The sequence below is a fragment of the Equus caballus genome, chromosome 6 (assembly GCF_041296265.1).
Source record: "Equus caballus isolate H_3958 breed thoroughbred chromosome 6, TB-T2T, whole genome shotgun sequence".
Taxonomy (NCBI): domain Eukaryota; kingdom Metazoa; phylum Chordata; class Mammalia; order Perissodactyla; family Equidae; genus Equus; species Equus caballus.
In genome coordinates, this window is record NC_091689.1 from 88,480,687 (window position 1) to 88,506,160 (window position 25,474).

General features: G+C 50.9%; 1 long non-coding RNA gene across 1 annotated transcript in view; it reads left to right on the forward strand.

The window, feature by feature from the left end:
• Window positions 1–54: 54 nt before the first annotated feature.
• The window catches only part of LOC111774012 (uncharacterized), a 46,847-nt gene continuing 21,427 nt past the window's right edge, over window positions 55–25,474 (forward strand). The window contains exons 1-2 of the long non-coding RNA XR_002808847.2: window positions 55–226; window positions 835–992. This is a non-coding gene — a long non-coding RNA (uncharacterized lncRNA). The remainder of the gene's footprint in view (window positions 227–834; window positions 993–25,474) is intronic.

A 25,474-nucleotide genomic window follows, 5' to 3' on the forward strand; every position in this document is an offset into this window, starting at 1 on the left:
GATTGGCCCTCTCGGAAAAAGGGGGCGTGGTCCCTTCTTACTATGCGGTGCGAGGACCCAACAACATTCCAGTCGCCACGGCCACGCCCCCAGGCCACTCCCCCTCTCCCGGCTGCGGCCTCCCAGTCTCCTCGGCCACACCCCCTTCCCAACTACTTAAAAGGACACTCCAAAGCTCACGTTTCCCTACTCGGTGCTGGGGTTCCTGTCTGTGCAGTTCTGCTTGGTAAGGTGGACTGGTTCGGCCCTTCGGGTAGCCCGGGCAAGCCGCGAAGCCTAACCCAGGTCGGGCCAGGATGGGAGGGTTCAGGGCAGGTTTCTTACTTCCTCCTTGGCCCTCGAATGTAGACCCACTGTTTCACATACACGAGGACAACCATCGAATCCCGAAAGGGATGTGTGTGTAAGTGGACTCAGGACTCCAGAGTATCAGAGCTGGAACTGACCTCAGGGCTGTCTGACTTCCCCCCTCCACCAAATGAGACAGGAAGTGCGGGACTTTGCTCAGAACCACTCACTTATTCTCATCCAGGGCTTACCCCCTTCTCCCCTTCCTCCGACCCCAGTCCTGCCCGCTTCGTCACCCCATAGTCCCAGCTCAGCTTAAATGGATAGAGGTCTCTAAGGGAAGAGCTTCAGCTCTGTGGACTTTTGCTGCCCTCCCTCCTTGCTCTTAGGCCCCGGGCACCCTCCGCTGACTATGGCTCCTGGATTCTCATGAGTCTCCTGCTCAAGACTGTAGGTGAAGCATGTACATTTGTTCCCAAGCAGCTCCAGAAAGGCAAGTTTCAGCTCAGTATCAGGTCCTTTCCAGTCAGCTACCTCTGTCCACAGGTGACATGGCTGCCTTGGGAGGGAGGGAGCTGTTCCTGTCAAGACTGGCAAGAGTGATGCAGAGAGAGATGGCACTGGGTGACTTCTGAGCTACTTCCAACGCTCATAGTCTGCGATTCTATGGAACTCACTTGGCCCAGGAAGGGGCTTCCAGAAAGGTCAGGACTTCTCTAAACCCTGGGGGGTGGGGGCAGCTGATGCCCTTCCTGCTGCAGTTCCCAATGACCAACATGCACGAGGTCTCACTGGGAGGTCGGAGAAGTAGGTCATCTCCTAACTGGACAGGTTATCAAACACCTGCTCCCCACGGTCCCTCCCCATGATTACAGGTGAGGTTGTGATGTGTGTGCCTGTGTGCCTTAACAGTGCTCGTGCCTGCCTGCTCCTTCTGTTCCTACACATAGAGATACGAAACCTTTTTATATAACAGCATTTTAATGGAAATACTGTTTTTCCAAAATGGAAGTAGCTGTTACAGAGTATGTGAATGATGCTTATGTAACTTTAAACACTGAGTTTGGGTAGATCCCAATTCATTAACGAAGGGGAAAGGGAGGAGTTCTCACATATTTACCTCCCATCATTATCAAAGGATCGTTAAAACCCTAGGATTCTGAAGGTAAATCTTCAGTAGTCAGGTTGCTAGGGGGCCTTTGGGGGCCCTGCCCCCACCCTCTTGCAAGGTAGTTCAGTTGCAGTGGGAGGAGGACAGGCAGGATCTGAGGACCAAGTATGGAGGGGGACCTGCTGCAGGCAGCTCTGTCGTTTTGGGCAGGAACCTTCACCCCTCCACGCTCCCATCTCCTCATCCATGGGGATGTCCCTCCCCCACTATGGTTGAAAAAGTACTTTCACATACCTCATCCGCCTCATTTGGTCTCTTACCTCTTTGAGGTTGACAGAGCAGATGTGCCCATTTTCTTGATGAGGAACCAGGGTCTGGAAAGGCTAACTGGCTCACCTAAGGTCTCACGGCTTGTTAAGAAGAGGGGGCAGGACTGGAAGTTTCTTTAGAGTTTAAGACTAGAACTCTTGACACTTTCCCATAGTTCCTTTCCTATCTATAGGATGGAGGAGATACTAGAAGCTAGTCACTGTCTTTTCTTGCTAAGAACTCTGACTGCATCACCCTTAGGGAGCCCTCCCAGATACCCACTCTCACATCAGGGCTTTACAGCCTCCTGCGTACTCTCTCAGAGCGCTTGGCATCATGGCTTGCAACTGTTTGCTTATTGGCTTCCTGATCAGAAGATGGATTGAGACCAGGAACTGTATTATTTATACTGGGGCTCTGTGCCCAGCATAGTGCCTGACACAGAGCAGGCAGCCTTTATGTGTTTGCTGTCAGAGTCTTGACTCTGTGTCTTAACCAATGTCCTTTTGTCCAGGGGTTCAGTGACCCACAGCCAGAGACACATTTTATGTTGTGAGATAACAAAAGTTTCAGGGGACAATACTTATCCTTGCTCTGTGCAGGCACTCTGGTATTTCCTTTCTATTGTGTTTATTGTATTCTATTTCATTTTTTAAAAGTGCTGGCCATGACCCTTTAAATTGATTTCATGACACACCACTGGTTCGTGACCTATGGTGGGAACAACACTGCTTTTATCTCCTGTGGGTACCTTCTGTGTGAAGGGCTCTAGCTGTCCCTGGAAGATGCAAAGGAGATGGCCCTCAAGTACCTCTTGCTCTGAGGTCAAAGAAAGGTTTATGTAGAAGAAAACAGACCCTTTCAAGACCAGAGGTACAAGGGTGCAGATAGAACCCGGGGCGGAGGGGTTGGGTGCAGGAGGGTTTCTGAGAGGCCTGGTGAGGACCCTTCTGCCTCCAGAGACTACAAAGGCAGTGGCAGCTTTGCTGGAGCTGGAGCTGGAACCCCAAAATGCCACGGGCTTCTCACTGCTCTGTCCCCAGATTACAGGTCTCCACCCAGAAAATTCTCTGGGGTCTTGGGGGGCCTCTTTCCTATGGTTAAGAGGGTGGAGGAGGTGGGAGGGAAGTGGACATTCTAACTTCAGCCTAAAATAGCCTCAAGGTAAGTAACCTCCTGCCTCCAGGCCCTGGGCCTTTCGCCTTCGGTGTAACTTGGGGTAGGCCGATTAATTAGGTTCAAGGATGACAGCTGAAGCCAGGACTCTCTAGGCCTAACAACTCTCCCAAGAGAAAGCTTAGGGACTCTGTCTGGTCACCTACCTGCTCCATCCCTTTACCTTAACTGGAAGGGCCCCCCCCCCCCACCCCGCTCCCCCTGCCCAAGCATAAGCAGGTGGGGAGGCGAGGGGAGGCTCAACAGAGTGGCTGTCCATCTGTCTGTCTCCCATGGCTGCTTGACTTGGACTGGGTATCCCTGAGCCGAGGTTTGGGAAAGGGAAACGGAGCTGGAGGAGCTTCCTCGGTGGGCGGTGCATGCTTGCTCCAGAACCCTGCCCCTTGCCACAGACAAGAAACATGGAGTTGGGCCAAGGAGACCTTTCATGACCCTCTGATGTCACCAAAATGTTCCACTTAAGAGCACTTTTTATTTTTGTGACAGACAGAGAACACATGCACTTTCTTGGTTTCTCTGACTGCTCCTGCGGCCTCTCAGTTCCGTTCTGTATGGTCACTGGGAAGGCGGGAGCCTGGCATCCGGGATCCGGAGCCGTGCCCTCCTGTCACAAGGCTTGTGTGCTCCTGTCCTGGCTGCTCAGAGCTGTGTCCTGGGGGTGAGGTGGGGTGGGTTGAGGGAAGCAGACCCAGTGACAGTGACTGAACAGCCGTGGAGGTGCTAGATGCTGGGGGCTGGGGAAGCAGGAGGAGCTGGACGTAGTGAGATGGTGTCTGTAGTGTAGCTGGGGAGAGGCTGAAGCTGGCCCTTCAGCTTTGGGATGCTGCATTCTGCGAGGCATGGGCGGGCGTCGTCCCAACCCTGCCACTTCGTTACTTAGCCTCGTAATTAAATTTCCTCATATGAAAATGAGGATAACGGTAGTCCTACTTTGTCAGTTATTGTGAGGATTAAATGAGGTGGGTGAAGTGTTTAGTGCCTGAAACACTGTAAGTGCTCAACTAATAGTACTGTCACCACCGTCAGCCTTTCCTCTAGACCTGCTCCTTCTGCGACCATCATCTGCCCAGTTCCCCAAGCCAGAAACCCCAGGTCACCCAGGACTCACCCCACCCGCTCAGACCCACTCCAACGCACCCTGGAGACTGTGGCTCCTCCTCTCACAAGTCTTTCCAGGCCTTTTCATGCTTTCCAGTCTCACTGCTGCGATCTCAGGGGAGGCTGGCAACGGGCTCCCAATAACCTCTTGCCTTCTCTAGGTCCCAAGTCCAAATCCATCCCCCACTCTCCTAGAAGATGCAACTCTGACCCTGTCTCTGTGGAATGATTCAGCAGTCCCCAAGACTTGCAGGACCAGCTCGGATACCTGGCTCTGGCTCCTGTGGGTTCCCCCAGCCATTTCCTACATCTTCCCCACACTCGCCCCTGCTTCTGTCCACAGGAACGGAGCACCTGTGATTCCTGGACACCTGTGCCTTCATACCTTTGCACAGGCGGTTCTCTCTGCCTGGATGCCCTTTTCCCTCCACTGTGTAACGATGCCTCATCCTTTAAAAAACAATTCCAGTGTCACCTCGTCCTCAAATCCTCCCAGGTCCCAGTCTGACTTAGATACTGCTCTGTGTTCTCATTCTGGTTTACCTGACTGTTCCCCCTCATCCAGTCTAAGCTCCTTGAGGGCGGGCACTCCTTTTTTTCTCCTCATCCCTGCTGCCCCTCACAGAGCCTGGCACACACAGTAGGCTCTGCTGGAAGCCAGTCCCAGTGGGCACCTTCCTCCCCTGGGGCACTGCTGATCTCCTAGGCCACTGACCAGGGAGGCTGGCAGGCAGGATGCCAGCCTCCTAGGTACTTTCTCTACCACTAAGGACCAGGGAGTGCCACACTAGGAGCTGAGCCCGGGAGCCTCACGGCCACCACAGGCACTGGAGCCTGGGTGGGAGTCCTGTCATATCTGACTTGGGTTTTCCAAAAGCTCAAACAGGACCGAAGCCGACTGAGGCTTGGTGAAACCGACAGATACACCCCGCCCAGGCATTCAGAAAGGGCGCGTGGGGCCGACGCACCCGCAGTAGGACAGACCCTCGACCCTCCCAACCGGTGGTGGTGAGCGAGAGTGTGAGGAGGACAAATGGAACTATTTGGGGCGGGAGGCGGCAAGCCCGACCGGGATTCCTGCCTCCCTGGGTCCCGGTTCCTCGGGAGCACAGCTTCCCCCTCCCCCCACCTAGTCCTGGGTGGCCACGTGACCTGCGCCCCCAGCAGCCGCTAATTCCTGGCTCTGGCGGCCCTTCTCCTAAATAGGGAAGCGACAGGAGCAGATCGAGTTACTCGGCCTGTATTTACAGGTTCCCTGGACGAAGCCAAACCTCCTCCTTCCCTCGCTCCCCTCGCTGGCGCGATGGGGAAAGGAAAGAAGGGGCGCCTCTTGCGCCCCACCCCCACCCCTTCAGTCGTCCCAACCCTGGGTGCAGCCCCTCTTTCCTGGCCTCCCTCTGCCGCCCCGCCAGCCCCTCTGGGGGCACCGCTTAGGTCGCCGCATTCCAAACCCTGGGCGGCCCTTTGAGTTCACGTGGTGCGGTGGGGGTGGGGCGGCAGGACGCCCCTGACCCACGCTGGCGACATAGGCTAGGCTTTCCAGGGATGCAGATTCTGGTCCCTTCTCCCCAGACCTCGGGGAGGCCAGATTCGTTTGGGCCTCCAGGGCTCCGGGAGTGATGCACGGCGCGTTTTCCCTCCAGTGCCTACTGTGTGTCTGGCCTCTGCGGAGTACTCAGGCGTTGGACCTCGGGGCCTCCCTGCACCCCAGGCAGGAGCAGCGTCCCTGTCCCATTGGGAAACAGTGGCCAGGAGTCACCAAGGCATGCCAGCTCGGAGGGCTAGAATCTCAGCTCTTTCCCTGCAAAACGAACAGGGAGGTGAGAAGACTGGGGCGAGCCAGTCACTCAGTTTAGGCCAAGATCTATCCTTGTTAGGCAGGCCAAAGTCAAGAGCTAACGGTGTCCCCTCTATTTAGCCTGGGTCCCAGACCTCTGAGAGCTGTACTTTGGGCCTGGGGACCAGGAAACTAAGGGGATTGATTTCCTTCTGGGCTGAGCAGACAGATAAGTCCCTCAGGGGCTCACTCCATGCTTCTGTGAACTCAGACAGTTAGAGAAAACCCTGCTGGGGCTGACCCTGGTCACAGGAAGGGGTCTTGGCTTCTTTATGGGATTGAAGTGGGAGTGAGTAGAGTGGAAGTTGAGGCACTGGCCACAGCCAACTTGCCTGAGAAGTGTGACCTTGTAGGACAGAGAGAGAGAGTAGACTGTAGAATGGAGATGGCAGAAGGGAGGCATATTTTGGATGGAGGGGGAAGTCTGCCTTTTTGGGGAATCATTAATTAATTCATTTGAATATTTACTGAGCCCTTACTAAATGTGAGTGATGTATTCAGCCATTTGCATGATCCTTGATTGTCTTACCACGCACCAGGCCCTTCCTGGGCCAAGAGTGACTAGGACAGGGTTCCTGCCCTCATAGAGCTGACAGTGTAGTGAGGGGCATTCCAGGTACAGTGTGTAGGAGGGACAGTGGGGAAGCACGGTGTGTGAAAGCAGAGAGGAGGCCCCTTCGGCCCAGTTTAGATTGGGGAGGAGGATGGCTATGGAGGAAGTGTTTTCTAAGCTGAGCCCTGAAGTAGAAACTCTTGTTGATCAGTTGGGGCGAGAGTGGAATAGGCAACAAGAGCCTTGCAGGTGGAGGGCACAATGCATGCAAAGTCCCAGAGGCACGTTCTGGAAACTGACAATTCAGTGGGGCTGGCATACAGCCACCCGGTTGATGGCTGATGGAACAGGAGGAGATGCAGAGATTGCATCTGGGAGAGGAAGGAGGCCGAGCTGATGAATAATGCCCACCCGGGAGGGGATGAGGGTGGGGAGACCCCTGCTCCTTTGAGTCCACACGGGGCCCTGCAGGCATGTGTAGTGGAGGATGTGACACCTCCTTTGATAGTTGCTTTATAAAATTAATATTTATTTTTATCAAGATAATACATACACATAGCTTAAAAATCAAAGTTCTAAAGGGCTTATAACAAAAACAGAAATCCTCTTGGCCTTTCTCCCAATCTTCCTCCTACTCCCCAGGGGCGACCACTTTCAACTCTTTTAGCTGTTTCTGCTGGTATTTCCTTTCTTATTTCGAAATAATATATGCACTGCCATTCTGGATTCATCTACTGAATTTGTTGACTTCTTGTTCTGGTAGATGAGGATGTTGATTCTCTTACTCGCCTTCCCCCACCCCCATTATGTTTATATCATAATTGATGGTTAAATCCATGTTCAGTGATTTCATTATTGACTTTGAAAATATTGTTTACTTTTGAGGCAAGTATTCTGGTTACATTTCCTTTTCTAATATGACTTTTTTTGTATGCTCTGTCTGTATTTCCTTTCTTGTACAACTTTTTTGTTTTTTCTGGATTTAATTGCCTCCTTTTTTGTTTGCTTGGTTTTCTTTGATTCTCCAGCTCCGTCTTCCCACACTCTTCAACAGTTCTGTAAAACGCCTTCTCAGTACAATTTGCATATGGCCAAACTTGCCTTAGAATCTTATGGTTCTGTTTTGTTTTTTCTGGGAGACCTCTGTCCTGATGCGCTCCATCCTTCCGCTTCTCTCTGGATGTGTTGCTCTCCAGGCCTGTGGCACACTGTCACTCTCAACTTCCCCTTGCCGGTAGTTAAGAATTCCCTTTGCTTTTTCCTCTTTCCAGGACCCAGTGTCTTCCTCATTCTCGGTTTACTTCCTTGTTTGCACAAAGCACATCCTCTAGTAGCTTCCTGAGAAAGAATGCCTGGGTGGTAACATTTCAGAGACGTTTTCGTACCTAAAATGGCTTTATTCCGCCCCACTCTTGATTAATAGTTTTGGCTGGGTATAGAATTTTAGGTTGAAAATCATTTTCCTTCAGAACTTTGAAGACATTGCTGCTCTATCTTCCAGCTTCTAATTTTGTAGTTGAGAGTCTCATGCTATTTTGATCCCTGAGACTTTGAATTCATCTCCCCCTACCCCTACCACCCCCACTTTTAGGATTTTCTCTTTTATCCATGATATATCGAAGTGCCATAATATACTGGCATAGGTCATTTTTCTAGGCACTTGATAGGTATTTTTAGTTAATTGTGGTTTTCAAAGTGTGCTCCCCAGACCAGCATCATCAGCATTACCTGTGAGAAAATGTTAGAAATGCAAATTCTGAGCCCCATCACATATCCACTGAATCAGAAACTCTGGACATAGGTCCCGGGAACCTGTTTTGACAAGACCTCCAGGTATTCTGATGCATGCTAAAGTTTAAGAACCTTCGTTCTAACCATTTCTGTCTTTTAGTTCTGAGAATTTCTTTATTACAGCTTTGAAATTTTTGCAACTCCTATTCTTTGGAATACTGGACCTCTTGGATTGATCTTCTGATTTTCTTATTTCTCTCTTACTGGCCATCTCTTTCTTCTATTTTCCTGGGAGATTAACTCGATGTTATACCCCAATCTATTTTTGTTTTTAGAAAAATGTTTCAAGAGGGCTTTCACGTTCCCTGTTTTCTTTGCTTCTCTTTTCACAGTGATTTCATGTTCTTGCTCTCTGGATGCGTGCAGTATCGTCTCTCTCTGAGGATATTAATGTGAAATGTTCTTCTCCCTGTATTGTCTGTTTCCTCTCACTCCATGTTTTCTGTTGTCTTGATTCGGATCATCTTGGACACTTTCCTTGGACGTCTGGTGTCCCTTGGCTGCCTGTTCATATTTGGGGAGGAGGCACTAGAGAGCCCGTTGGGAGCTCTCAGGGTGGCTCATCTAGGCCAGTTAGGTGGCTGGCTGGCTCTTTCGTTGGGGAGCCCCGGTTGTCAGTGTCAGTGGTACAGTTTGGTTCTTCCAGAACAGGATACTCTGGTCTAGTCTCCTGCTCCAAGGTTATAAGTCCAGCTCCCCAGGGTCCTAGAGCTGGTGCAGTGTGGGAGATGGGGAGAGGTGTGTGGCAAGCAGGCTGAGTAACACAATTCAGAAAGCCGACTTCTACTCAGTTTTTGATCCCACTCCTTCTTCTCCACCTTGTCCTCTGCAAAGTCCAGAATCTCTCTGCTTCAGTATCTCCAGAATCGATGTTCCTGTTTCCTGCATGAGTGGGAAAGGGGACACAATCAGTTACTCGATTGTGCTGGGTATGGCTGAGTTTCCCGATTGCTAATTGCTCTTTAACCAGATCTTCAAACAAGCCCCCAGTTGTCAGACCCCTGCCTTCTGGTTTACTTGCTACTTCTAATTCCTGAGCTTTTCTGGGGTTCAACGGGAAGAATCAGCTTGCTAGTTGTGGGTATATGCCTCTGGATGCTTTTGGCCTGCCTTTCCTGGGGTCTGCAGGATCATTTCCACTCTCCCATCCACTTTCTGTTTTCTTTTTTTTTTAATATAATATTTTTTCAGTTATTTTGTTGAGATCATAATGCTTTATAACATTGTGTAATTTCAGGTGTACATTATTACTTATCAGTTTCTATATAGACTGCATTGTGCTCACCACCAATAGTCTAATTTTTATCCGTCACCATACATATATGCCCCTTTACCCCTTTCGTCCACCCCCCAACCCCTGTCCTCTCTGGTAACCACTAATCTATACTCTTTAACCATGTGTTTTTCTTCCACATATGAGTGAAATCATATGATGTTTGTCTTTCTCTGTCTGGCTTATTTCACTTAACATAATATCCTCAAGGTCCATCCATGTTGTTGCAAATGGGATGATTTTGTATTTTTTATAGCTGCATAGTATTCCACTGTATACATATATCACATCGTCTTTATCCATTCATCACTTGATGGGCACTTGGGTTGCTTCCAAGTCTTGGCTATTGTGAATAATGCTGCAATGAGCATACTGGTGCATAAGTCTCTTTGAATTGTTGATTTCATGTTCTTTGGATAAATACTCAGTAGTGGGATAGCTGGGTCATATGGTATTTCTATTTTTAATTTTTTGAGAAATGTCCATACTGTTTTCCATAGTGGCTGCACTGGTTTGCATTCCCACCTGCAGTGTATGAGGGTTCCCTTATCTCCACATCCTCTCCAACATTTGTTATTTTTTTGTCTTGGTAATTATAGCCATTCTGACAGGTGAAAGATGATAACTCATTGTAGTTTTGATTTGCATTTCCCTAATAATTAGTGCTGTTGAACATCTTTTCATGAGCCTGTTGACCATCTGTATATCTTCTTTGGAAAAATGTCTGTTCATGTCCTCTCCCCATCTTTTGATTGGGTTGTTTGTCTTTTTGTTGTTGAGTTGTATGAGCTCTTTATATATTTGCAAAATTAACCCCTGTCAGAGTTGTCTTTTCATTTTGTTCATGGTTTCTTTTGCCTTGCAGAAGCTTTTTAGTCTGATGTAGTCCCATTTGTTGATCTTTTCTTTTGTTTCCCTTGCCTGAGTAGACATGGTACTTGAAAAGATGCTGCTAAGACTAACGTCAGAAAGTGTATTACTTATATTTTATACTTGGAGTTTTATGGTTTCGGGTCTTACATTCAAGTCTCTAATCCATTTTGAGTTGATTTTTGTGCATGGTGTAAGGTAATGGTCTACTTTCATTCTTTTGCATGTGGCTGTCCAGTTTTCCCAACACCATTTATTTATTTATTTATTTATTAAAAAAATTTTTTTTTAAAGATTGGCACCTGAGCTAACAACTGTTGCCAATCTTTTTTTTTTCTTTCTTTCTGCTTTTTCTCCCTAAATCCCCTCAATACATAGTTGTATATTTTAGTTGTGGGTCCTTCCAGTTGTGGCACGTGGGATGCCACCTTAACGTGGCCCGACAAGTGATGCCGTGTTCGTGCCCAGGATCCGAACCAGCGAAACCCTGGGACCCGTAGTGGAGCGTGCGAACTTAAGCACTCGGCCATGGGGCTGGCCCCCCAACACCATTTATTGAAGAGACTGTCTTTTCTCCATTGTATGTTCTTGGCTCCTTTGTCAAAGATTAGCTATCTGTAGATGTATGGTTTTATTTCTGGGCTCTCAGTTCTGCTCCATCAATCTGTGTGTCTGTTTTTGTACAGTACCATGCTGTTGTGATTACTGTAGCTTTGTAGTGTGTTTTGAAGTCAGAGATTGGGATGCCTCCAGGTTTATTCTTTTTTCTCAGGATTGCTTTGGCCACTTTCTGTTTTCATAGGGTATGGTTCAGGATTCTAGAGGTCTCCTAGTTGAAGGTGGAGTTTGGATTTCTGTTTCTTATTCCCCTTGTTGTTCGAGGGGTGATTTTTGAGAGAAAAGGGGGACAGAAGGGCTTTACTCCACCATCTTGTGATCAGAAGTCTGAGATGTCGTCTTGAGGTGGACAGAAGTGATGTCTGTGGCAGACATTCTTACGCCTGCTGACAAGGGGGGAGTGGGTTATCTGTAGGAGGAAGGGGAGCAAGGGAAGGAGAGGAGCTTCAGGATCTTCAAAGAGCTGAGGGGACTTGATGGGGAGCCCCAAGGATGACAAGGATGCCTGGGCCCCAGTGAGGCCGAGCTGAGGTGAGACAGTGAGAATCAGTGGTGAGACACTGGGAACGGGGTTGAGGGGGTAGTGGACAGTGGGGAGTAACACCCAGCTCGGAGGATTGAGGGTGAGAGGGGTGGGGGGCATTCTAGAACCAGAGGGGCCAGGCAGGAAGTGGCTGGCTATGGGGCAGGCCATCCTTCACAAAGCAGAAGAGGATAAGACAATATTGACAACCACTAATCAGATATTGATTGTGTTCCAAGGACTGGACCAAGTTCTTCAAAGCAGGTACAGTGGGCGTGGGGAGCTGAGAGGAGGAAGGAAAGGAGTTTGAGGTCTGAGCCTCAGATTTGAGGGTGGGGCAGATCTGAGTGATGATGGAGTCTGGGGTCCAGAGGTGGGAGAGCTGCTCAAGTACAGAACCACAAAGCAGCATGTCCCTGAGGAGGGTGAGAGATGAGGTGGGGACAGCATAGCTACGTAGTTGTTCCAGTTTTCTGAAGGAAAGGAGGTGCATGGGAAAGGCCCATCATCTAGAAGGATGGCCTGTTAGATATGGAGGGAGGATGGAGTTTTAGAAAGGGAGGGTGGTCACTTCAGTTCACTTCAACATGAACATCCGTGTGACCCGCCTTCCCAGGTTACGTAGCCTGGGGGTATAATCACTGTAAAGGCACCTGAAATATATGGCCTCTGGCTCTAAGCCCTAACCACTCAGCTCTCCAAAACCCACAGACTTCTGGGGTCCTAGGGCTATTTCACATCTGCTTCTGTATGGCCATTCTATTCTATCTTATGGATGTGTGCTGCCGTCACTCCTCCCAGCTGTGTATGCTGCTCCTGTCATTCCTCAGCCAGAATTCTGTGGTTATGGGCCACAGGAACAAACTGGCTAACTTAAGCAGAAAAACAATTTATTGGAAGGTTATTGGGCAACTCATAGATTCAATAGCCACTCCATACATTTTTTGTGTGCTGGTAAGCCTCAATATTGTTTCCCAAGTTACCTGCCCTGTACCCAGGAAAAGAGACCCCCACCTCAGCCACCGGAGATGAATGTTGATAAGTCTGAGTAGTCAATCAGGGTGCTTCCTGCCTCCTTGCCAATGATTGGTGTAGGCATAGGCATGTGATGCAACCTTGGCCAATGAGACGGAAGGAGGAGCCCATAGGCAGGGCTCTCCACAGAATTACAGAGAAGCTGCCTGGAGCCTTGACTTTATAAAAGGTGGAGTTAGTCCTCTCTGCCTCTGAAAAATGATGTACTAGCTCCTTGCGTAAGCCACTTTTAGTTGGTTTTCTGTTGCTTTCAACCAGAAGGTCCTGATGCATAAATACCAGGTATCTTTCCCACATAGTTGGTGGGGTGAAGGAGGGGAAAATACGCTGATGGCGAAAGGGTAGGGTTAATAAGTTTTCAAAATAAAGAAGCCTGATGTATTTTGGAGACACAAGAATTACCTAATAGATAAGAATTGACTGAAAATGTTAGCAAGAAGGGAAATAACACAGGGAGAACGAGGCCACCACTCCTTAAGCAGACACTTCCTATATGCAGGGGCTGGGGTACAGTGATGAGCAGAAGGCAGGATCCCTGCTCTCATGGATCTTTCAGTCTGGGTGAGTGGAGGGACAGTGAGAATATACATAACAAAAATGGGATAAGATAATGGAAGGTAATTTTAGGGGGGCTTTTTTTTTTTTTTGAGGAAGATTAGCCCTGAGCTAACATCTGCTGCCAATCCTCCTCTTTTTGCTGAGGAAGCCTGGCCCTGAGCTAACATCCGTGCCCATCTTCCTCTACTTTATATGTGGGACACCTACCACTGCATGGTGTGCCAAGTGGTGCCATGTCTGCACCGGGGATCCGAACCAATGCCTGGGCCGCCAGAGCAGAACATGCACACTTAACTGCTGTGCCACTGGGCTGGCCCCCAAGGGGGAGGGTGGTTAATTTTGATAGAGGGTGGTGAAGAAAGTCTTCTTTGAAGAGGAGACCCAAAGGGTGGGAACAAGCCAGCCACGTGAAGAACCATAGGGAGGTTCCAGAAGATGTCTCAGGGCAGCAGTTGGCTCTGTTCTGGCTGGGAGTCCAATGCCCATTGCAGAAAGGGAGAGAGACGGCAGCAAAGCTTGCCTTGGAGGCTCATGCAGGCCAGGACTGACAGCGTAGCCAGAGACATATTTTCCCAGGCCTGGCATGGATATCACCTACCGCGTGGCGGGACAGGCTGGGACCTAGGTGTCAGTGACTTTCTAGAGGCTGGAAAAGTTTGAGTGGAGTATTTGGAGGGAGAGCCTATGGGTTGAAGGGAAGACACTTGGAGCCAGCAGATGACCCTCTGGTCTCTCGGCGCCCAGCTGCCTCCTGTCTCCCCTTGCCCATCTTGTCTGGAGTTCCAAGCTGCTCCCCTGTTTTTTTATTTATTTAAAGGTTTTATTTTTTCCTTTTCCTCCGCAAATCCCCCCAGTACATAGTTGTATATTCTTAGTTGTGGTCCCTTCTAGTTGTGGCATGTGGGACGCCGCTTCAGCATGGCTTGATGAGCGGTGCTATGTCTGTGCCCAGGATCTGAACCGGTGAAACTCTGGGCCTCCGCAGCGGAGCCCGGGAACTTAACCACTCGGCCATGGGGCCGGCCCCTGCTCCCCTGTTTGAACACGTCTTATTCAGTTTGGGCTGCTATAACAGAATACCATAGACTAGGTGGCTTACAAACAATAGAAATTTATTTTTCACTGTTGTGGAAGCTGGGAAGTCCAAGGTCAAGGTGCTGGCAGGTTCGAGGTACCTGGTGAGGCCCTCTTCCTGGTTCACAGATGGCTGTCTTCTAGCTGTATCCTCACATGGCGGAAGGGTCAAGGGAGCTCTCTGGCATCTCTTTTACAAGGACGCTAATCCCATTCGTGAGGACTCCACCCTCACGACCTCATCACCTCCCAATGGCCCCCCCTCCCAATGCCATCGCACTGGGAGTTAGAATCTCAACATACGAATTTGGGAGGAACGCACACATTCAGTCCATTACAAACAGCTCAGCCAATCAATAAGCACTGCCAGTGTGTTTACTTTTTGTGTAGCTTCTGCTGGGTGTTTGTGTGGGTGGATACCACAACGGAGAGATGAGACCTGGCCTCTAGAAGGCTAGCTGGTCAAGGATTCAGAAACACTGCATCTGAAACAATTAGGAAATAATTTATCAGCGGAAAGTCAAGGACATACAATAGGATTTTATACCACCGGTGGCCATCACAAGCCTCTCGCTGTCTCCTGCATTGGTCACAACCTCCCACCCCAGCACCAACAGTCCTCCTTTTCCTTGCCCACTACTCCGTTCTCCCCTCCGAGTTAAGGGTGGTCTACTTCTTACTGAGCTCCCCAGATCCCTTTGGGGGTGATTCATCCAGCTGGAAGCTGACACATGACTTCTGCTCATCCTGTGCCACCTCCCTCCAGTCTTCTGGGGATGTGAAGGAGGAGGAGGGAGGGACGAGTCAGCTGGCCTGAGATTCTTTTGCCCAGAGGTGACAGTGCCACAGTGGGGCTCTTCGAGGGCCTGCTCAGCTAAAGGTCCTGGTTTTGGGGATCCTGTAGCTGAACTAAGGAGAAAGACATTGAATGCTGACCTTGTTGGTCTGTTGAAGAGGTGGACTACTGGCATTTTTCTTATATCATCTCATTAAATCCACACAACAATCCTACAAGGTGGGGACTGTAATTATCCCGATTTACAGGTGAGGAAACTACAGCACACAGAGAGGAAGTCACGCGTCGTAGCCAAACGACTAGGAAGTAGTGCTGCCCAGATCTGAACCCAAGCAGCCTGACCGTGGCATCCCCATTTGACACCACTGTACGCACTGCAAAGTGGCTCCTTCTGGGGATTTCCCTTCTCCTTGCTGCAACATTAAGAGCTGAGCTAGAGGCCATTCTGCACAAGGACCAGTTCCCCTCTGCCCTGTGTGAGGAGAGGGAGTTGGGATCCAAGAGAAGAGGAATTCCAGAAGGGACACTGCCCTTTTGCTGTTTTTCCTTAGTGTGACCCGGGCAGGGAGCGCAAGTTTTTGATTTTCCAAGTGTCTCCCTGTTCTGCTAGTTAACACCAGAGTCAGCCCTTAGCCAGAGCCTGGCCTATAGCTGGACTCCATCACCCTGTGGCACAGGGACCAGTCCTCTGTGAGAGTGGAAGAGGACAAAGCAAGTACTGAGCAGGGTGGAGCTTCCCTGACGAGGTTCCCTTGCCTCGGCTATAAAAAGCTCCCCCAAAGACCTACCCCGCTCATGGCGAGGCAAGGGCAGCAGAGTGTGCTGCACGAGGAAGAGTCAGGCTGAACCAGCTCCTCTTTGCCTCCCTGGATCCCCTTCCAAAATGCTGTCAGCACTGCCAGTTGGAAAATATTTTTCTCCCTCTCTTTGTCTTCTTTCTTATTAAAAAAAAAAAAAAAAGCCATCTGGTGTCAAATTCACTCCTGGCACGTTATAAAGGGTAGCACTAAAAATGTCCCTGAAAACTAAAAGCAAAACCACGGCAGTGCACACGGGATTCAATCTCAGCATCCCAGACTGGCAGAGATGCTAGGGGCCTCAGAGATCAGCCCTCGTGGTACCTAGGAGGAAACTGAGGCCGGGAGAGATTAGATCACTCTTTCGAAAGTGTTTATTGAGCGCCTACTGTGTTCACGGCACCCTTCAGGCGTGGGAGATTAATCGTGAACAGAGAAGACACAAACTCCTGCCTTCCTGGAGTGCGCAGCGGGAGATTCCTGCCGGCGTCCTTGGGCCCGTCGCCGCCCTTCCCAAGCGGCCCCGGCGCGGGGGCCTGGGTTTGGCCATCCTGGCCCCACACTGCGCCACCGGGCGCGCGCTTGTCACCTCCAGGCTGTGGCCGGCCTGGGGCCTGGGGCGGCGCCGCGTCCTGCGCGCGCGGAGACCCTGGTGACTTTGGGGCGAAGTTTGCCGGCGTCGCCGTCACCGCCCGCCGCTTCCTCCGCCGCCGCTGTGGCTCCACATTCCTCAGGGTTGAGCAACAACTTTCCCTCCGAGGGCGGCTGGGCCCGGGCCAGGCGGGCCGCTCGCTGGGGCCCCTCGCGGGGCGCGGCCGGGTCGCCAGCGTGGGCCTCCTCCGGGGGTGCGGCCGGGTCTCGGGTGCCTCCGGCGGCGCCCCGGCCAGGCCCTCCCTCGGGGCCGAGGCTGGAGCGGGTGGGGCGCGGCGGGGACAGGCGGGCGGCCCCTGGCCTCGGTCATCGGGCGGGTCCACGCTGCCGGCCCAGCCCGGCGCCCTGCAAAGGGGGCGCGCGCAAAGTTTGCTTCGATTTTTTGCTCCAATTCGGAGGATTCTTTGACAACGGAAAGAGGAGGGTTTGCAGTAACTACAGAAGAGAGGTCCTAACCCAGTTCTTGGTCTGAATCTAAATATTTACAGGCGTCGTCTGAATACAAGCACTTTCATCCTTTCAGTACACGCTCATGCCTACTGAACGTCGGCGTGTCTCTGGTTTCTTCGTAGTGCTTTGCTCCTTTTACAAACGAGAAACCGAAAAGGAATTCGCCGGACTCAGAGCCCTCTCTGGAGCCACCTCAGGTCTCTGACCCTCTCAGGTCCGGCTGAGCCCTTCCTGGACCCTGATGTGACCGTGAGAGACACCCACCTCGCCGTTCAGTCCTGGGAGCTGAGCGCGGAGCCTGTAGGGCGAGCGGGTTGGATAAGCAGAGCAAGCTCTAGACCCGCTGAAAGATAACCCCCAGGCGGAGGGATTTGGTTATTTTGTTCACTCCTGTCCCTCTGGCTCTTCTTGAAACAGTGCTTGGCACAGAGTAGATGCTCCATCCACGTTGGTTGAGTTGATGGACGGATGTGGCAAATGTCTTCAGATCCTAACTGAGAGTTACACTCGTATCCTCTCTTCTTGCTCCTTTACTTTCTGTTTAAACTTAGGCTTTCTCTTCCTGCCTCTTGAATCTTGAGCTTGTGTTTTAAAGTCTTTTTTTTGGTTTTGTTTTATTTTAATATATTTGGAATAATTTTAGACTTACAGAAAAGTAGCGAAGATAGCATAGAAATTTTCCTTATACCCTTCAACCAGCTTCCCCCACAGTTAACATCTTACCTAACCATGGCACTTTTGTCAAAATGAAGAAATTAAAGTTAATGCAATACTTAACCGAACTACAGACTTCATGTTTTTCCATTCACGTCTTTTTTCTGTTCTAAGATCCAATCCGGGACATCACATCGCATTAAGAGCTTGAAGCCTTTTTTTTTTTTTCCTTTTTTTTTGAGGAAGGTTAGCCCTGAGCTAACTACTGCCAATCCTCCCCTTTTTGCTGAGGAAGACTGGCCCTGAGCTAACATCTGTGCCCATCCTCCTCCACTCTATACGTGAGACGTGCACCACGGCATGGCATGCCAAACGGTGCCATGTCTGCACCCGGGATCTGAACTGGCGAACCCCGGGCCACCAAGAAGCGGAACGTGGGAACCTAACCGCTGTGCCACCAGGCTGGCCCGAGCTTGGAGCCTTATAATATGTAATCCAGATCTCATTATGTAGAGTCTCTCTCCTTGGCAGGGAGGCAGGAGGCAGAGTCCCAGGCACTGGACTGAGCTCCCTGTCATGGGCCTAGGAAACCCCTTGAGCTCTGCATTTCCTGAGAGTGCTATTGAGGGATTCCTTCTGGGTTGGCCTGCTGGCTCTGGTAGCATCTGGTACAAATCCAGACCCCATGGTCTACACTGCATCTGCCCTCCCTGCCGGCTTCACCCCACCATTCACACACCTGAAAGAGGATGGCATGCTCCCAGGTGATCTGACCCTGGTCTGCATTTCCTTTGGGACCCGACTCCTCTCTATGTCCCTCGTCACCTGGCTTCCATTCCTCATCTTCATGAGGGGCAAACCTCTGTTCACCCCCTCCTTTTCCTCTCTGCTCCTTTTTCTCCGTCCTGGAATCATCTCCCAGTTTGAAACCCTCAGGGAAGCGAATTCGGTTTTGGGCTGTGTTACTTGGTCACAGCTCACCATTGAGCTGGCCTTGGACTTGGAGATGAGTGAAGTCAGGGACAATCCATTTACTCAGTCAGCCAGGATTTTATTGAGCATGGCCGGGTCACAAAGACGAGTGTTTCTGATCCCTGCTCTCCAGGATCTGACCGTCTGGAATAAGAGACAAGGAATGCAAACAGATAATTGCATACACTGGGGGACGTGGCCTCGTGGAGATAATGTGTGTAAACAGCTGTGTGGCAGCACGGAGGGGCAGAGCCCAGCTGCCGTGCCTGTGGAGGAGCATAGGACGGCTTCTCGGATGAGGTCATGCTTGAGCTGGGTCTTGACAGATGGATAGGAAGTGTTAGGTGCCCAGGATGCCGGTAGGGAGTGGAGAAAAGAAGGGCATTCCCAGTAGAATTGATATTAGGTGTGAAAGTGCAGGGGCGGCTGAGAGCAGGGCATTTTCCAGGACTTAGGAGTAACCCAGTGTGGCTAGAGTGTGAAGGTATCTCGGAGAGGGCGGGAGAGAGACAAGCTGGACAGGTGGAACAGTCGCTCGGCTCTTAGGTGCTGTGGTGAGGAGTCTGAACTCTGTTCAGCGGGTGGTGAGGGCTATGAGCCAGCCTCCTTCTGAGAATGGTCACTCGGGCAGCCCTAGGGAGCCTAGGTTGACGGTTGGGGGCACCTGATGGGCGGCTGCTCTGAGAAACCAGGCAAGGAGCAGCAGGTTGTGAACCAGGGCGGTGGGGTTGGGGCAGAGAGACTTAGGAGGCAGGGCTTAGTGACTGGGTGGTGGAGGGTCGGGGGTGAGGTTACAGGAGTTCAGGATGACTTCAGAGTTCTGGCTTGCAGGATGAAGAGAAGAGAGACTGAGGGGAAGCAGAATGAGCTAGAGTTGTCCCCTCCACACACACATGGGCCTCGTGAGTGGGGGTGGGGTGGGGTCTTGCACAGTGAGCTGGCTGGGCCTCTGCTTCACTGCCCACAGGAGGACTGTCCTTGGGCAGGGAGGCAGTCGCCGGACAGTCCGACAGGTTGTAGCTGCGGGAGATCTGACGTGGGAGACGTTGGTGGGAGAGTGGAGAGTAGAGTGGGGGCGTGGGGAGGAGGGGAGCTGGAGGAGATGGGGTGGGGGATGGAGAATAGGACCAGTTTGGTTCAGGGAGCTGAAGAGAAGGTTGCCAGGTCATTCTGGATGCAGAGGCCAGAGAAGGGTCAGTGTCCTCCTCTAATCTGGGAACCGACTCAATGGGGACAAGGAAGACCACAGGCCCTGAGAGAATACTCAGAGCTGAGGAGGCAGGCAGGTACAGTGTCCCCCTGTCTTGGGGCATTTCAGCACCTGCTGGAATTCTGGAAGTGGCTGGAGTCTCGCCTGAAGGCTGCTACCTCTGTTTGGTTGTGGGAGGGGCAGAGGTACCTAAAAACATATAGACAGACAGTTAAGTACCTAGGAAGGGACCTGTGGCAGATTTCTAGTAACTATTCCTGCAGAAAGCCTGATTCTTAGCTGAACACTGTCAAGAACTGTGAAGGTCTGAGATTTTATCCTTTTTACAAGCTAAGAAATTAGCCCGTGTCATAGCTGCTGGCAGCAGCTGAGACTCCCGGGTCAGAGACGAAGGACAGTTTATTACTCACAGCAATAGCAGTAGAAGAGTATCAGCCCCAATTCCCACAGGGCTTCACAAAGAGGGCCAGGTGATGGTGGGACACACAGTGGGTTGCATTTCAGGAGAGGAACCTGAACCTTTTATGAGATTTGCCCTTTGCTCTGGAGGAAGGCACTAGGTACCTTCCATGGATGTTCACTACATCCTGGAAATGATAATCTGGAACAAAGGACAGTCAGTGCTTCACTTGCAAGATGTGCAGAAATGGAATAGAAGCATGGAGACTTGTCTGCCAGCAAACACATGGCCCTGTGTACAAGCAGCACATTTTCCAGCCTCTCTTGCAGCTCAGTGTAACCATCTAACTTAAGTTGTGTTCTCTGAAATGTAAACTTTTGCGTGGCAGCTTCTGGGAAGTTGCAAAAAATGGCTGGCATGCACCCCAGGCCACTTCTTCCCATCTTCTTTTTTCGTGATGGCCAGAATTTGAACATAATGTTGGAGTGTGAACAGCCATATTGGGCCAGGAGTGGCGTGCAAAGACTAAGGATGGCAGAGCCACAGGGTACAAGGGGCCTAGGTCTCTGATGGGGGTGGAACTGACAAACTAGGTCTGTTCTTATTATCTTTGGACTTCTTTACCTGAGAGGGAAAGAAACTTTCTTGTTCTAATGGTCTTTTGGGTATACTGGATTCTAACTGATATAGGGCTAGCACAGAGGAGGACAATGGAGGGTGAAATCTGTCAGCAGAGAGAAGGATCAGGGGCACTTCTCCCCCTTCCCCCCGCCTCAGCCTCAGCCGTGACAGGGGGAGGGGACGGAGAGTCACTTCTGGCTTGTTCACCACCCACTGGTGATGCCCCATTCACAAGGGGGCCCGGGCTGGCCACGCGACCCAGCAGTGTCCATTTGAAGGCAGCGAGCAACAAGCTGGCTCCATTCACAAACCCTGTCCTCCTTTGAAAACCAATCACCGTGCGAAGCGTGACTGGGTGGTGGCCAGGGCTGGCCCATCTGTCACGCCCTTTCAGAGAGCCAGGCGACGGCAGCCGGCCTGGGCCGAGCCAGCCCCCTCTCCCTTTGTACCCTGGAGACACGCACCGTAAGGAGATCACAGTGGTTGCTGAATTATTCAGCGCTGCCCTGAGTGTCAGTTTTATTATAAATGTGCAGCTTGCTCCAGGCTCCACACTTCCAAACCTCCCCACCCCGGCAGCCATCTCCCTCCAGAGTTTTCACTGGCTGCCCTGTGCCTGTGATTTCAGACTCCCCAGGCTTGATGGCCTAATTTGCCTTCGACTGGTTCCTACCTGCCACCAGGCACGAAGGCCTCAGTGCCCTTTACCCACGGCTTCTTCAGGGTCATTCTTTGCTGACGACTGTCCTCATCGCCACCCCACCGGTCCTGCCTCTTCCCTCTCTCCTCCTGGCTTCACTGCCCAAGTTAGTGACTTCAGACTCTCCCAAGTACCCGCCTGTCGGCAACGTGGTAATGACAGGATCCTCCACTGCTGTGGGCCTCTGTGTCATCGGTGTCCTTTTGAGGCTTTCCGCCCACTGAGTCTCCCCTCCGGTCCTCGTGTGCTGGCCCCAGCTTGTCCTCTCCCCTTCCCCACAAGTCCCAGCTTCCCAGTTCTCTCTGGAGCTGGTCTGGAGAAACCCCCAGCTGGTGATGAGGCAGAGATGGTAATGCACATTTAAGAGTAATGAAATGCAGTGATATTTCAGGCCTGACAGACCTATTTCTGGCAGCCTCCGAATTCAAGTGTGAGCCTTTGTACTGCAGCTGCTACTAGGAGCCTTCAGAGTTTTTCTAAAGATGTGGATAAAGCTTCCAGGGTTTCAGCTCAGATCACTGTGGCTATTTATCCTGCTGCTGCCTTTCATTGTACCTTTTTATTTGAAATTTTAGAGCTTTTAGATGAAGGAAACGCGGCAGCAAGTGCAAAGCATACAAAATATCCTGGTGGGGGAGAAGGTCCCGGTTTTTCTCTCCGATTGTCTGTGGCAGCTCTGGGGTGGGGGGGGGGGGGGGGCGGGACGAGCTGCTCACAGGCTTCTCGAGCTGGGGGAGCGTTGCCCCCGTCTCCCCTCTGAGTGGGCTCCTCCTGGATTCTTGCCCCGCTGCAGCAGGGAGTGGGGCCTCCCGAGAGAGCTCCAGGAGGCAGTCCGTGCCACCGAGATTCATGGGGTAGGGCGTGGGCTGGCCCTCTCTCACTGCCTCCCTGCTGTGAGCCCAGTATATGCCGTTTCTCTGTTGGGGAATGTGGCAGAGAGGAGTACATCCTCTCTGGGCCAACAGTGAGAGCTCACTCTCCAGTGCTCCAGCAAGGAAAGCCAGCCTGCTGGTTCCTATCTCTGCGCCCAGCTCCGTCCCACCACGGCCACCAGGAAGGCTGGAGCCATCCACTAGGAGAGGCCACGTAGGATGGTGGCGCAAAGAATGGGCTCAGCTGTCAGATGAACCTGGGGATGAATCCTGGCTCCGCTCACCAGCTGCAGTGCCCAGGGCAAGCCACTTACCCTTTCTGGACCTAAGTTCCCCCCTCGGTAAAATGGGGGTAATGATGCCTCTGTTGTTGACGTCCTTGTGATGTATGTAAGATACCTGGCACATAGGAAGTCGCAATATCTGTCATTAATACTGAAGTTGTCCCAGGAGTCACAGTGGCGAGGCTTTCTTCCTGGCACTGGCACTTGTCAAGCCCTTTCCCCACCCTGGGGCAGTGGGAAGAGAAGGGGTGTTGGGGTCAGACAGAACCGGGTTCCAACCCCTTCATTTTGGGCTTTGTGAACTTGGGCAAGTTGTTTAACCTCCCTGAGTCCCGATTTCCTCTTTTGTCAAAACAGTGATAACGAGTGCTCACCTCTAAGGGTTGTGGGCAGGATCCAATGAGATAATCTTTACAGAGACCCCGCACAGTGCCTGGCCTGTGTTTAGTAGGTGCTGTGTAATTAACAGCCCCCTTCCCTTCCCTTCTCCTCTCTCTGCCTATGTTCCAAGAACGGAAGGTTTCGATCCAGCCACCAGCTCACAGGAAATGCAGGAGGCACAAGCCTGTAAATGACAGCAGGGGGATTTCATCTACAAAATCCAGAATTTGGGAAATTCTCTAGGGCAAATGACCCAGAATCCTCAACTAGTAAATGACAAGAGAGAGAAAGAGGGGGAACCACATGGAACATGTGGACTTTGTTTGCATCCTGATTCAAACAAACCGACTGGGAAAAAATGAGACCATGAGGGAAATTTTGCTATTGGCTGGATATTTGATAATGTTAAGCAATTATTGTTAATTTTTGTGACAATGGTATTGTAGTTATGTTTAAAAAGAGTCTATCTTTTAGGACATGTGCTGAAGAAATTATAGATTAAATGATATGGTAATTGGGATTTACTTTAAAATAATATTGTGGATTGAAGGGATGGGGGTGTAGATAAAGCAAAATCAGCCATGTGTGGATAACAATTGAAGCTGGGCGATGGTATATGGGGGTTTGTTAAACTATTTTCTCTACTCTTGTGTATATTTGAATATTTTCATTAAAAAAAAGGCAGCGCTTCTCTCTAGATGGGAAGTGTCTCTCCCATCTGTCTGTTCCTCTGCATCCTCCCGGCCCCTCCCTAGTCTCAGTTCCTCCTTGTCGCTTGCCTGGACTGTTACATCAGCCTCCTATGGCCTCCTAGCCTTTGGTCTCTCTCCCTTCCAACCTCTTTCCCATTTTGCTGCTGCCAGTTCTCTTCCTAAAACCAAATCAGATCATGTTAGTTACCTGCTTAAAAATCTTTTGGTAGCTCCTTATTGTCAATAATGTGTTAGAGTACAAAATCTTTATTATGGTATTCAAAGCCCTTCACAGTCAGTTCAGTTCTGATCCCAGCCCAAGCCTCGCCCCCATGAAGCCTGGCTTTGGTCCACCAGCCAGGGGTCAGGCCTCTGACTTCTCTTATATAGCCCTCTCTTTGGCAGGTCCTCTTCCCTCGCCCCTAACTTCATGTAGTGAAGACTAAAATATTTTTCAAAACTCAGTTCAAATGTCATTCTTCCTTCATGCTTTCTGGAAGTCTTTACACTGTTCACCAAACATCTCTGTCTCTCTGCCTTCTGGCATATGGTAGGATCTCACTTCCTGGCTCTCTGAGTTTCGATGGGGCCACATGACTAGTTTTAGCCAATGGGTTGTAAGTGGAAGTCATACATTTCAGTTCTGGGCCAAGAATTCAATTGCTAATTCAAAACCCTCCCGAGCTCTCTCTCGCTCTTGCTCAGCAATATCCAGACGTCGGCTGCTCCATCAGGCTGGGTTCTGGCGTGAGCACGATGCTGTGCAGTAGAACCTGCTGTCCTGGGTGCGGGCTGTGTAGTGTGGGACAACTAAGCCTGAGGGGTTGTTCGTTTCTTCAGCATAACGTGGTCTATGCTGACTGATCATACTTCCCTCCCTGACTTAGAACCTACAGTGCTGTTCTCTGTACTTTTGCGTCGTAGTCCTGTGCATGTAATGTGTCTAGATGATACAGTTCTTCGGGTCAGGAATTCTATTTTATGGTCTTTGCATTCTGGCCCCCAGGTCTCAGCACGGTGCCCTGCAGAGCAGAGGTACGCACTGAATGCCCAGCAGTCCATAGCTGTGGTTGGTGCAGGTTGGAAGTGTGTGCAAGGGTTAAGATATGCCATCATTGTGAGGAGCCCCTGCTCTCATTAGTCATGGGAATCCTGGTGGTTTGGAGAGGGAGGCGGGATCTGGCTTGATCTCCTCAATGGATGGTATGTCCAGCCCCAGGGAATGGATCATGACTCGTCTAAGCCAATCATAATAATCCCCTTCCCCTGTGGTTATGATTAGTTTAGACATGGGCACACAAACCAGTTCTGGACAATGAGATGCCGGGGAAAGTCTCGTTTCCTCTCTGAAAGACAGAGAGATGAGAAATGCAGCTAGTCTGTTCCCATTTGGATTTCCCTGAAAGCAGAGCCTGAGAGAAGATTCGAATGCTAATGGCTTATGTGGGACAGGATCCCAGGGAGAGGGGAGAGGGAGTAGTGAGAAGGGAGGGAGAAGGGAGAATGAAGTAGGAGAGGAAGACACGCCAATAAAGGGTGTACTTCTGAGCTTGTTCCACTGGGGATCAGTCCTGCTGGGGACCTCTGAGGCACATCAGAATTGTTCCTCCAAATGATGGGAGGCCGGGGCAGTTATCCAATATTTTTCATTGGTTGCCAGTTGCCCCTCATTTTACTGGAACTAGATGTTCACCGTGACTTCCTGGTGACCAGAATCCAATGGGCACGTTTCAGTGCAATTCCTTCCCTGCCGTGCCTGTCCTCTGCTTCCTGCTCCTGAACTCTCTTCTGTCCTGGTTCCTAAGGCAGGTCTCCTCCAGTGCTTCTCTGGCCTCTCTGGCCATGTCTGCTTGGTTTCCTTTTCCCACTCTGTATGTATC